A 13,261-nucleotide genomic window follows, 5' to 3' on the forward strand; every position below is an offset into this window, starting at 1 on the left:
GTTATTAAATCCTTTAAAATGGTCACTTTTGTTTTAATTTAAAAAAATCATAGTTTTAGAAAAGGTGGCACTTTTTAAGTGGAAACTGAAATCCTTTATCTGCAAAGCACTGAAGTGAGGACACACCTTCCTATGCCAAAAGTCAAGTACCAAATCTGACTTATGCCCTGTTTGTGCTGCTATAATTGATGGATGCAGGAGATGATAGTGAGGAATAGATGCCCCGATGGACAGGTAGGCAGATTCAGGAAAGGATTAACTGATCCTGAGAATTCTCAGGCCTACCACCCAAAGTAGGCAGAAGGGACTCACCCTACTCTTCAGAAACAAGGCACAGAGCTGCTCAAGGGACAAATACCTTCCTATCTCCAACTAAAAGTCCCATGTGGGGGGTGGGGGGGGAGGAGGAGGGAGAGGGAGAACAAGTGGAAGAAGGGAGGGGACAGAATAAGAGGAGGGAGTAGGAGAGCCTGCAGGCATTGCTTTGAAAACTTGAACTCAGACAGCTGTTTGTTCTACACACAGAGACACGGAAAATATTAGTTGCTGCCTCTTAACCCATTGGCTCAAAGGCAGTGGTTTATGCATATGGGGAATCCCCACCAACATCACCACAGCAGAGAACTCTGTTCTTGGAGTAGTCTTTGCTGCTACCATACCATCATGGCTTCTCGGGGGGAGGGGGAAGATTGTGATGGGGGTCCTTTTGTGCAACTGCTCAGCACCCTTTGCTGCTGCTGCTGTTGAAGTCAGTAGACGGTGAAGGTGCTCAGCGCCTTGAAGGACTCTACACTTCGCAGGATTGGGCATGGAATGCACTTTAGCTCAGAGGCAGAGTTAAGTCTTGAGGTCCTTACTCAGTTTCTGTTCAATTTTTAGTCTGATATAAACTAAGTAAACACCTCCAAGGGTCTGCTCTGTGACTTAGTATCCAGCATAGGATGCACTAGAAAAATATCCTCCTTTTCCAAAGAAAGAGAGAGGAACTAAATACTGATCAATCCAAAACAGATATGAAGAGGATTTGCAAAGTCTGTCTTTTAACTGAATTGAAAACTTTCACCAGAGTGTGACTGCATATACTGTACACATATATGCATGTTCGTGCATACATGCGCACACACAGCATAGAATCCACGAAAAGCTCTCTAAGTTCATCATGGAAAATCTCCTGTATGATGGCATCCTATAAATCAGTAAGATTGATGCTGTTGCATTGGTCAGCATATAAAATAACATGTCATCAGTACAGAACGTGATGTGCAGAGTATCAGTGTAACTTGAAATTCATAGCACTTTAACACCTGTTTCCATAGCTACAGTGTAATCCAGACATCTGAGAGGCTAGCCTGCCTTTTCCAGGCCTGTCATTTCAGGGAAATAAATTAAGAAAGCTGATGACAAGGCCTGGATTATACAATTTCTTTAAAGTATAGCAACTAGACCTGAAATCTAACCAAGAATGAATGTAGTTCAGATGAAATGGATAAAACCCATTTCCTGTAACCTTTGTGAGAGAATTTGAATGCAGCCTCCTTTATATCTTTTTTTCACCCTCCTACAAATGATATTGCATGTTACACCTGGCAGTTGTATTTGTGGCACCATATTTCTTGATTTTTGAGGTGTTATTGGATTCTTAAGTGAATGTTTGGGGCGGGGGGGGGGGGAAATAAACAGATGGGAAGAAGCAGGGGTAGAGAGATATAGTTAAATGAATGCTAAAGGGCAAATCTTCAGTGCCAGACGCTTAGTTATTTGCATATGCACAATATGTTTCTGTCTACAGGCATATTTTCTCAGTCTGTGTATATTTCTGTCTTTATATTTATCTGTATCTCCAGAAACATATGTATAACTATGAATAGAGTTGGGGTGTTTGCTGGATGATTTATGGTACTACTTTAAGAATTCTGTGTTAAATATGCACTGGCATTAGAGAATGAGCAGATCTTGTGTTAGTAGGGAAATGAGAGAGAAATACAGGGACAGGCTCTCAAATTGAAAGCACAGTGATCTGCAGAAGATGTCTCTCTCTCTATGTATGTATAAAATACTTACTGTACTTAGAGCACATATACATAATTATGTGTGTTTTCTAGGCCATTCCTTTTGTGACATTTGTGAAAAGTGGCTGATAATAAGCCCAGCATTTGCAGCATGAAAAAAAAAGGGTACTCTGTGAAATGTGCTCTCTCGTTCAAACAGTTCAGTCAACTTACTGGAGAACAGCAAGCATCACAAGTTTCATTTAAATCTCTTTATCATTCCCAGGGATTTATTTTGTGAAATTCTAGAGGGAGGAGGGAGAAAGCTATGTGAAGGTCTCCTAGCTGGCTGAGTTACAGCATATCCTAATATAAGCATGCAAAGGGATTGTGCAGTTGAACTCTTCCTTTATACCTACATCTGCAGGATCAGGGCCATATTTAGCAAATGCTGTAATGCAAATCACATAACAATCTAGAAGGGAGGGCAAAATGCATTCCTTGTAGCTGCTGAGGAGTTCCTGAACATTTAGCACAATGTAATTTGTAAAGCTAAATCTTGCTTGCTTTACTCAATCAGTAGCTACTGCTTGCATGAATTTAGAGATACAAGGTAGGTGAGGTAGTATCTTTTATTGGACCTCACCCACTTTTTGTGTCTAATATCCTGGGACCGACACTGCTACAACAACACTGCAGACATGCATGAATTTAGGCAAGCAAGATTTATTTTGTAAATAGTAGTTTAGATGAGGTAAATTTCCCTGGCTTCCCCTCTTTTATAAATCATTGTCCTTGGCTTTAATTATAGCAGCAACGCCACTATGGTCAAGTGATCTGCTCTTTTTTTATAACCCATGCCATAGTGTATAACCTACTGTAATGGATTTATAAAAATTAATTCTGGGTCGAAACTTGGCTTCTCAGCTTGAAGGAGAGAGTTAATTGGATTCAGGAAACCTTTTTAAGAATCTTTTTTTTAATAGCTTTTGAATGCTAGAAAATATTAATTTTTAAAATGCATTATTTTCTCCTCTAAAACAGATCATTGTTTTAAGTGATGTTTTGCAGTTGATTTGTCTGTTAGATGAAATAATTAAATGTTTGTTGTTTTTCCTCAAAAGTTATGAAACCCAATTTAGCTGCAACTTCACTTTCACCCCCACCTCAAAGCCGTGTTTCTGTACATGGGTAGAGCTATTTTTTCCCCATGCCTATGTAATATAGCGTTTTAGTATGCAGGCTTTGACCTGACAGGTTAAAACCATTACAGTCTAATGGGTCAATGATCCATAAGCTAAACATTCTCAATTTAAGCGTTGACCCAATAAACTGAAATGTCTCAGGAGGAGCTGTTATGGACTATTGAGTGAATAATAAAATGGATGTTTTGCAGTGCCTGTATAATTACTTAATAATTCAATAGTTCAACATATCTCTGAAGGTAATGTTGAAAGTAGTAAGTAAATAAATCTTTGAGCATCTTTTATTATTTTTGTTTTTAATTTTTTTAAAAATGTACTGTAAAGTTTCAAAACAAAGGAAATCTATAAAAAGACAACTATATGCAAGTAGCTTCAATAATCGGCCTTAATCCCACATCCAATACCCTTTGTCTAATGCATTGTTTTGTCTTCTTTCCCTTCTGTTTCCTTTGCAAGTGAATTCTTAGCTCTGAATTTCCTTGCTTTGCTTTGTTATGTATATTAAAAGTGGCTGAAGCCCATCAAAGGCTCAAGCCCACTGAAGTCGCTTGATCACAGGGCTATGGGTGTAGGGACCTAATCCAACTTCCTATATCGGGGTGGCCAACCTGAGCCTGAGAAGGAGCCAGAATTTACCAATGTACATTGCCAAAGAGCCATAGTAATACATCAGCAGCCCACCATCAGCTCCCCCCCATTGGCTCCCAGTGCCTCCCACCCACCGGCAGCCTCATGGATCAGTGCTTCCCCCTCCCTCCCTGCACCTCCCAATCAGCTGTTTCATGGCATGCAGGAGGCTCTGGGGAGGAGAAGCGAGGGCACGGCAGGCTCAGGGGAGCAGGCGGGAAGGGGTGGAGTGGGGGCAGGGCCTCTGGCAGAGCCAGGGGTTGAGTAGTGAGCACCCCCCGGCACATTGAAAGTTGACACCTGTAGCTCCAGCCCCGGTGGAGAAGTTAATAGTCGGTGCCTATACAAGGAGCCGCATATTAACTTCTGAAGAACTGCATGTGGCTGCGGAGCCACAGGTTGGCCACCCCTGTCCTATATGGTTAATTCCCCACCTACTGCCATTGCTGAGACAGTGGATATGACAAACTCTAGAAAGCTACAGAGTTGTGCCATCTCTAAATGGAGGTGGGTGTACTTCTTGGAGTGATGCAATAAGCATAGTAATACAACAATTTGGAGATCAGGAGTTTCCTTGGATCTTTTGGTTTAACAGTACTAATATAGTTTAGAATAAAATGTATTTGTATAGGCAGTGAGGGCCTTCAGAATACAATTCTTAAATGGCATTATTTTTCAGTAACATACAGCATAATGCATCAGGTATATATGATCCTTTTGAGAATACCAAAAATATATATATATATATTTTTGATCCCACTTATCAGGGAAAATGAGGAGATCCTCTGTTGTATCAGGTTTGTCCTTGATCAAACAAATCCTAGTAAAAGTAGTAGTGAATCTAGTGGAACAATCAGTTCAAATTTTATTAGAAAAGGAAAATATTTAGATAATTATAATCCATTCTAGTTACCACATGGAGCATCTGAACAACATAATTTGGGAAGTCTTAACGTTCTGTAACTTTTTAGGAGTACATTTAACTGTTCAGATCAGCATGTTGGGGAAGTGTGTGTGTGTGAGAGAGAGAGAGAGAACTTTCTGATAAAAGGGGAAAAAGAATGATAGCGTGTTTTAGCCAAAAAAAATAAAATAAAATAAAATAAATCCTCTACATGTATAGTAAAGTTTACCACTGATCTTTAAAATGTCACAATCATATCTTCACTTTGAGCTATTTTGTGTGTTTGGTATAAAGTTCATGCATCAAAGAAATGATTGGGATTTTAGTATGTATTTTATAGTGTTATATACTTTGCAAATGCTGCTGGTGGTGTTACTACTTTGATTATTTCATTGGTGATGGGCTGGCCAACTCACTAATTACTGTGTTTACAGTGTAGCTAATTATAGGGTAAAGGATGCAGTGTTCATTGAATGGCAGTAAAGAATGCTGAAAAGAAGAAAGCAGCATAGGAAACAGATTGACATTCAAAACTTAACCCCAAAGTAGTGATTGCCAAAATTAAATATAAATAAAGACAACAGGGGCACAAAAATTGATTATTCTATCAAAGGTGGTAATGAAAATAAACAAATGTATAGATTAAGTAACCACCATAGTAATCGTAAGATTCTCCTCACGCAGTCCTCCTCAAATGTCATAGCTGAGATCACAAATAGCCCATACCTTTTTTTCCTAGAATACTTGTTAGTTAAATCACATCTTAGCTTGACTGCATGAAATCTGATATATTGAAAAGTAGCAAACGTATATATGGAAAAGTAGAAGACAGACAGCAGTGTAGAAACACTTTATTAGAAGAGTTGGTACATCCCAAGGGATGTTAATCAGTTATTAGCCAATTAGAGAGTGACAGAAAAAAGTAGAAAATTCACTGTACTGTAAACATACATTCATTCTCTCTCTCTCTCTCTCTCTCTCTCTCTCTCTCTCTCTCTCTCTCTCTCTCTCTCTCTCTCTCTCTCTATATATATATATATATATATATATATATAAAGTGTCATTTTATAATGCTGCAAAAGTCAAAGTGAATGGCAACACAGAACAGGCTGTGTGTTTATCCCTAGTAGGAGTAGGTGAATCATTTTTGGGAGAAAAAACTTCAGCACAAACCTATGCTCATACACTGAACCAATCTGAGGCCGCTTTTTTTTTTTTTTTTAAATGTCCAGATGGACTTGGAAAAAGGAATTCGTCTAGTACACCCTCCTTCCGCTTGACTACTAACATGGCTGCAAGAGACTCCATTGTCTCTGAATCCTCTCAAACGCCAGTGGCTGTTGCTTCCTATGGCCCTTCAATATGCCTCCTAGTTCAGAGGGTTGTTGGGAAGACCGGAGGACTGGGTATGCTGAAGGCCTATGGTTGGGAATGGAGAGATGGGGAATGGAGGCTATTAGATGATCCAAAGGACTCTCCCCTACTAAAAATCTATATGCAAGTGTCCAAATTGAGAGGAAAGAGGTACTAATAGTTCCATCATCCCTGGACTATAATCATCCTCCTATCCCTCATGAAACAGACTCTTCCCCTGCCAGATATGTAGTAAAACATACACATAGAATAGAGGTCTGACTCTAAAGTTTTCTTGTTTTTTTTTTTTCCTTTTTCTTTTTCCATTGTTTTATTTCCTTCCCTCAGTCTGTCATACCCACCATTCCGAATGGATATATTTCTCTTTCAGAGATCAGCTAAGGAGGCGGCAGCAGCAGCCATGAGCAGTACTGACAGGGTTTTTTTTTTTTTTTTTGGCTTCTTATAATGGCACCAGATAATCCGGATACAGATTATCTTCCTCACAGCCTCACTTCTGCCTGAGAGAGAGCAGGTTGCACTTCAGTGCTTCTTCTTCGACTTGTCTATTTTAAAGCCATTTTCTGTCTATTTTTGAAAAATGGACAAAAACATAAAGAGAATTTGAGCCAAAGGCTCAGTTACAGCCAGAAATATTTGTCTCTATCTACCTCAGATTTGCCATCAACCAAACCAAGAATGGACTTGACTTAGCATCAGTGACCGCCATTTCTAAAAAGCATGCCACAGGAAGCAATTTACTACAAGACCTCCCCATCCTTCCACATAGCTTATGAGTAGCCGGCAATCCTACGGCAAGGGGAAGACCCGGATCCCTAGTCCTTAATTACTCAAACCTGCAGCCAATATTTCTTTGTGTGGTCATGTTCAGGCCCTTTGGTCTATCCTGGTCCCAGAACTTTCTAGACTGCTTAGAGACCTTTCATCATGGCCAGAAATCCCCATTCCCTTATCTTTTAAGTACAGGGCTTTTTGGCTCTTTAATACTATGAAAAAAGAGGAGGGAGTGGGAAAACATCATTCCCAAGGACGTAAGACTTTTATGAGGTTCTTTTCCAACCTCCAGCTTCAGTCTATTTTAAATAAATAGCATGGCAGTTAAAGCTGGAGTTAGGTCTTGCTTTGTAATCCAATCATCCGGAGCCAAAATGTGCCAGAGGCAGCATTTACTGACAAGATTTAAAATCAAAGTTCCTTTCTCTAGCACAGTTGGCTAGAAGCCAGGGCTGAAGCTGCCCTACCTCTGTAAAGATGGCAGCAGTTCTCATCACCCGGAACTGGAATGTGTGAGAGACAGCAGCTGCTTTTCCTTGCCTCAAACACACATGGCTGGATGGCAGGAGATATAGGGAGGAAAAAGCAAGATTTAGAACCATTGGCACTGTCAGGGTTGAGGTAAGCATCTCTAAATATTTCTTAGGACTCATAAATCCTTTACTTTATGATATGGGAATTGACCAGCTATCCGGTGGGTCCACACCTATTTTTTTCCTCCTCTCCACCTGAAAGCACTGTTTCCTGGAGATGGCCAAAGCTCAGAGCAGATCTGCCCAGGTAGTTTTCTCAGATGACAACTATGCTAAATTTCATATTCTAAATACGAAGATTTATTAAAGACCTAGAAGTGTAGACCTGCACCCTCAAAGTGTAAAGTCCAGGCTGGGGTAGTCCAATTTTTTTTTTTGTCAAGGTCAAAATTTCTTGGTCAAGGTCCAGACTCCAGAGAAAATAATTTAAATAAAAAGATGTTGGGGTCCATTCAAAAGTGTCTGGTAGTCTAGGCAGACCGTGGACCAAATCCATTGACTACCCCAGTCCGGTCTTTTATCTCTGCCTTCAGGATGAGAAGTCGTCTCAGATTGCTCAAAGCTGATATGAGTGAGGCAGGTATACTTGATAAGGCTCTTCCAATTCATTCAGCAATGCAAGCTAAGTAAAACTCTATCTAATCATTACAGAGAATTTGCGAATTGTATAGTTAACTAACTGTAAAGGACAGACCATAGGGATCAGCTTCTAAGATAAATTCTGTTGTAGCCAGATGAGAATTGCTGCTTAAAGCCTTGGTCATAAAAATCAATTAAAATGTAGAGGAAACTGTCATTAAATATCAGCTACAACTAGATCTTTGGCTGGTGTAAATCAGAGTCGCTCCATTGAAGTGTATATCTATTTTGATCCGGACTTTAAAAAAATATTCTGTATTTACCTAGCATTAATTATTCCATTGACCACATACTTATGCTTTTGAAGATGGGCCTAATTCTCCTCTGACCCACACCAGCATATGTCCGGAATAACTCCACTCAAGTAAGTGAAAATACTGGTGTAAGTGAGAGGAGAATCAGGCCCACTGAACACAGAACGTGAGCATTTGCCCAGTAATGATATCCTGCATATACACTTATTTTTTTCTTGGCTGGTGAAAATCAGTGTAGTTTCACTAATTTTGCTGACTAATGGTGTTTTAGATATGATTTTCTACGGTGTTATAAACTGCTAATCAACCAAGTCTATGCCCATATGCATGACTCAGTAGTGGTGTTGGGGACAAGGAAATGTAACTGTTATTATGGTTCTAAGTGATTTGGTAAACCACACTTCCTGTGCATGTGCACATGTGAAAACTTATTCAGTGTCCCACATAAGGATCCTTCTACGGTCAATAGATGATCAAGGACAGTGCTCTTTGTCATGCTTTGCGTCAATCACTGCCTAGATAAATACCACAAATATAATTTGGAGTGGTTTTGTGTAAAATTACTGCAGGTTTACTGAAGAAGAATCTGAGAGCAAATTTCTGTGCTAAAAATGTTCAGCCAATTTTAAGATATCTTAAGTACATTGACTTTTTGTGTGTGTGTGGACTTTGTTCTCAAATTAATGTGTTTATCCAGCATGGCAGTATGAAGCCTGATAAACAAAGCTGTGGAAAATCCCACTTGGCACGCAAGCTCTCATACATTGTTTACTGTGTAACTTCTATAATATGTATTTATGATATTATCTTATGTATCTGTTTGAAAAACAATAAAATATTTAAACAAGGCAAAAGGTCCCTAAGCTTCCTAAACTCGCAAGCTGATGGAAGGCTTAATTAGAGTTACTTGCTGCTGTTTTTCAAAATATGCCTGTTCCCAACCCTCTCCAATGGGACTTTGAGAGGCTCTTGCATTCTAAAGGAAAAGAATCACTCTTTCAGTCAGAGTATTTAAAAAGCACTGTTCTTCTTTTGCCCTCTCAGCTGTAGAATCTCAACCTTGATCCCTGTGTTTAGCACCAGTTCACAAATATTTCCCTGAAAAATCTGTACTGTCTCAATGTTTCTTCCCAGCTGATTGCTGCTCATTCATGCCAGTCTTATGTGACCGCTTCAGTCTTAACTGGCTATTTCTAAATGACTTTTCAACCCAGGGCATTTGAGGATAAATGAGGAAGCTGCCAGTTTTCACACCTGCCTGAAGCATTCTAATTGACCTAGCAGAAAGGAATAAGTTGCACCAAGCGTTAGTTGATCTGAAGGCCACAGAGGCATGCCTGCCTGTTTTTATTCTGTGTGAGGGCTTATATTGCATAATTTGAATTTGAATGACCAGCTCTCTTCAACTTTATTGATAACAGATCAAATATAGTTTATTTAGTCCAGTTTTACTTTCCAAATGAACTATGGCGTATGGGGATGTAAACTGTGCCAACGAAACTGGAAATACAGGATATGTACCCCCTACAGCATACATATGTATATTTTGTGGGTGCAGCTTAGTGGCTATCTTTTGAAAATGTCCAGTTTTTTTTAGTTTTTACCTTAACCAGGGATAGACATGGATTTTGAATGACCAAATTAGGCCCCCACTCTTTGTCCCTGAACCACTGACTATTCCTAGATCCAAATATTTTTGAAGGTGAAATATTTGTAGAATGTTCTTAATTTTTTTCAAAGGTTAAGGAATCCTAGAAACATAGGGCTGGAATAGATCTGAGGTTAATAAATCAAAATATTAACTGTTAAATTAATTTTTGCTAATTTGAAAATGCTCTTGGTAGACACTAGTAAGTGTTGAAATGAGATGTACTATATCAATTTGAATCGTATTGCTGTCAAATAGCAAATACTAAATCTTTTTTGGGTAGATGTACAGGCCTCATCCACACAACACATATGCAGCTGTCTATGTGGCCCATGATGGTAAATAAAGTGAGAACCACTGATCAGGATCACCCCTGACGACAAGTGTTTGTCCAACCTGTTCTTAAGAGCATTCAATGCCAGGATTCCACAAGTTCCCTATGAAACCCATTCCAGTGCTTAACGATGCTTATAGTTAGTGCTGCTGCTCTTTCAGGTTCTGTGTGGAAACAGAAATTCTAAAATAGTGCAAGTCAGGCTGCGGCTTATTGATATTTTTAACCTGGCTAGAAGCAAGAAGTACTGGAAATCCCCCAATGAAGATTATTCATGTGAGTTTCCAGCTAGCATTGTCAGGCTCCAAGAGCTTTTGTTTAAGCTTCATGTAGACATCTGAACATTAGGGTGCTTACAGACTGAATCCAAGCACTAACTCTGTTGAAGTATGTCCTTCAATCAGTAGGATATGCTCATTAAATATAATACAACCCGTGTGGAATTAAGTTCTGTCCAGAGGGCTGGCACAATGTCTATACTCTCACATATGCCCTATTTGAAGACCAAAGTGGAGCTTACGCTGGTCCTGTGCAGGGCCGGCTCCAGTGTTTTTGCAGCCCCAAGCGGCGAAGGGGGGAAAAAAAAAAAGATAAAGCCGCGATCGGTGGCTGCTCTATCGCGCCGCTTCATTCTTTGGCAGCAATCTGGCGGCCAGTCCTTCCCTCTGAGAGGGACTGAGGGACTTGTCCCCAAAGACCCGTACATGCCGCCCCTTTCCATTGGCCGCCCCAAGCACCTGCTTCCTATGCTGGTGCCTGGAGCCGGCCCTGGTCCTATGTACAGGAGTAAATGTTACCCTAGAAGCATGATATTCTAAAATGCTTTAGGCAATTGTGTGTGCAATGTGTGCACGTTGAAATGGGTGGTAATCTGTCTAAATAGCCAACTAGATGTATAGTTACCTGATTGGCATATACAGTCAGTCATTGTGCATGGAAATAAGATGCTCAGTTGTGTGCACAATATTAAAATCAACCCCTTTGTCTTAGTGGGAGCCCATCATTCTCATTTATATACTAATCAATACTTTTTTTATCTGATTAGTCAATAATTGTCACTTCTTCAGCTTGTTGCTTGAAGCCTCTAATGAATTTACCCCTGAAAAGATGCAGTTTTAATAATGCACCAAATAAGCAAAGTTATTTAATTGAGGCAAGACTTGTTGATACAGAACAAGCAAAACCTAGAAGGTCTAAAGGATTTGTAGACCATATTTGCAGAGAAAGTGAAGTTATTACATTACAGAAGCAATTTTAAGGGGGATTAATTACATATTATAGTGATAGTATGTAGGCAGTCATAAATCTATTATGTACTGAAGTGTCCTTTACATCAGTGTATACATTTGTACTATTGCCAGTTAAACACTTGTTGACAGTTGTGAGATGAGAAAGGTAATAGCCAGCAAGTGATGGCACCTACCAAATGAACCAGATTGCTGAACTCTAAAAGCTAAATCTGGAAGGTGAAACTTGACCCTCTGTTTTCTAGTTCTAGACAAAAGAAAGTGTCCAGCATATCTCTAGTTTCCTACCATATTTTGGAGTTTTCTGTTATGCTGATTTTTATTATGGCTTATACATTTGTCATCTATATCACATTGTTAATGTGTCCCAAATTTGGTATTGCAGTAATTGGAGCAGTAGGCATCTAAAAATAAGGCCAGAATTTTCAAGAGCACAGTACTCACAATCAGGGCCAGATTTTTCAAAAGATCTCAGAATTTTGGGTGCCGAAGCCTCTTTTCACAACCTCTTATTTTGATGCCTAAATAGGAGTATTTTAAAAATCTGTCCCCAGTTGTCTGTGCTGAACACTTGAAAATTTGACTCAGAGCTCTCTTGAAAATTTGGCCCAAAGTCATTCAAATTTCTAAAATTACCATAGCATCAGGAACGTTCTTTTTACCTTGGATGGGGATTGAGGATTTACAGTAGTGTTCCCCCTGCATTGTCTGTTGAGAACATATATATTTTTTGCTGACCTTTACCACAGTGATACCAAATTTCTGTCTAACAGACAATATGTAATTTTCTTTTTTATGTTCTCCTTTAACATCCACTGCATTAATTCTTGAAAACTGTTACATTTTTATGTAGATATAAATAAAAAATAAGTTCAAAGCATTAGCCAGAGAATTTCAATGCTCCTTATCTATGCTTACATAAAGAATGCATAATATGCTGAAAGAAATATTTGCTCTAGACATGAGTCACCAAGTCCAGTTACTAACACAGTTCCCATTTAATAGAAAATCTCATTGAATGGAAAAGGAAATTTCTATACACACCAATTTTATACAAATGTGTCAATTTAACATTAGCTGTCATTAATTTTCCCATTTTATGTCAATTAAAAATCACTTTTTGCTATTCAAACTGCTTTCAAGGGCAAGTTTTTCAATCCAGCCATTGATTATATGTACCCATAGTTTTGTGAGGGCAATCATGTGCGCCCCCAAATTTGGAATTTGTTACACAAATGGTATTTAACTGCCCAGATTGAGCCCAAGGACACCTCTTGCATGCACAAAATATATTTTGCAATTATGCTGACAAAATGTGTGGTACAAATTTAGAAGCCATTTTTGCAAATATGGCTCTTCTAATTACTATTATCAATGTATTGCACATGCCATGCGCAAGCAATTTTCAGTGTTTTGTTTTTGTTCTAGTTGGATAATTTGCATGTACGTGTGCTATAGAACAAAGATTTTAAATTTTCAGCATTAAAGACCTGAAAAATTGACTCTGCTTTGATTTAATGCTCAACTTGAGGAAGGTTAAATTGCTTATTGGAAAATACTGGATAATGTTATAAACTGTTGTGGCAAATTGATATTGCTATTAAGCCGGTCTGATTGTTGTTTTATGATATTATTTATACAAGACCAGTATGGAGAAACTCCTTCAGCTGGGCTAAACTGGCATAGCTTCCCTGATTTCAGTAGAGCTATGCCAATTTATGGTAGCTGAAGAAC

The 13,261-nt window shown here is 39.0% G+C and overlaps 1 long non-coding RNA gene across 1 annotated transcript in view; it reads left to right on the top strand.

The window, feature by feature from the left end:
• The window catches only part of LOC135972239 (uncharacterized), a 139,455-nt gene that overhangs the window by 57,770 nt on the left and 68,424 nt on the right, over nt 1-13,261 (top strand). The window lies entirely within an intron of this gene.

Source organism: Chrysemys picta, chromosome 6, assembly GCF_011386835.1.
Source record: "Chrysemys picta bellii isolate R12L10 chromosome 6, ASM1138683v2, whole genome shotgun sequence".
Classification (NCBI taxonomy): domain Eukaryota; kingdom Metazoa; phylum Chordata; order Testudines; family Emydidae; genus Chrysemys; species Chrysemys picta.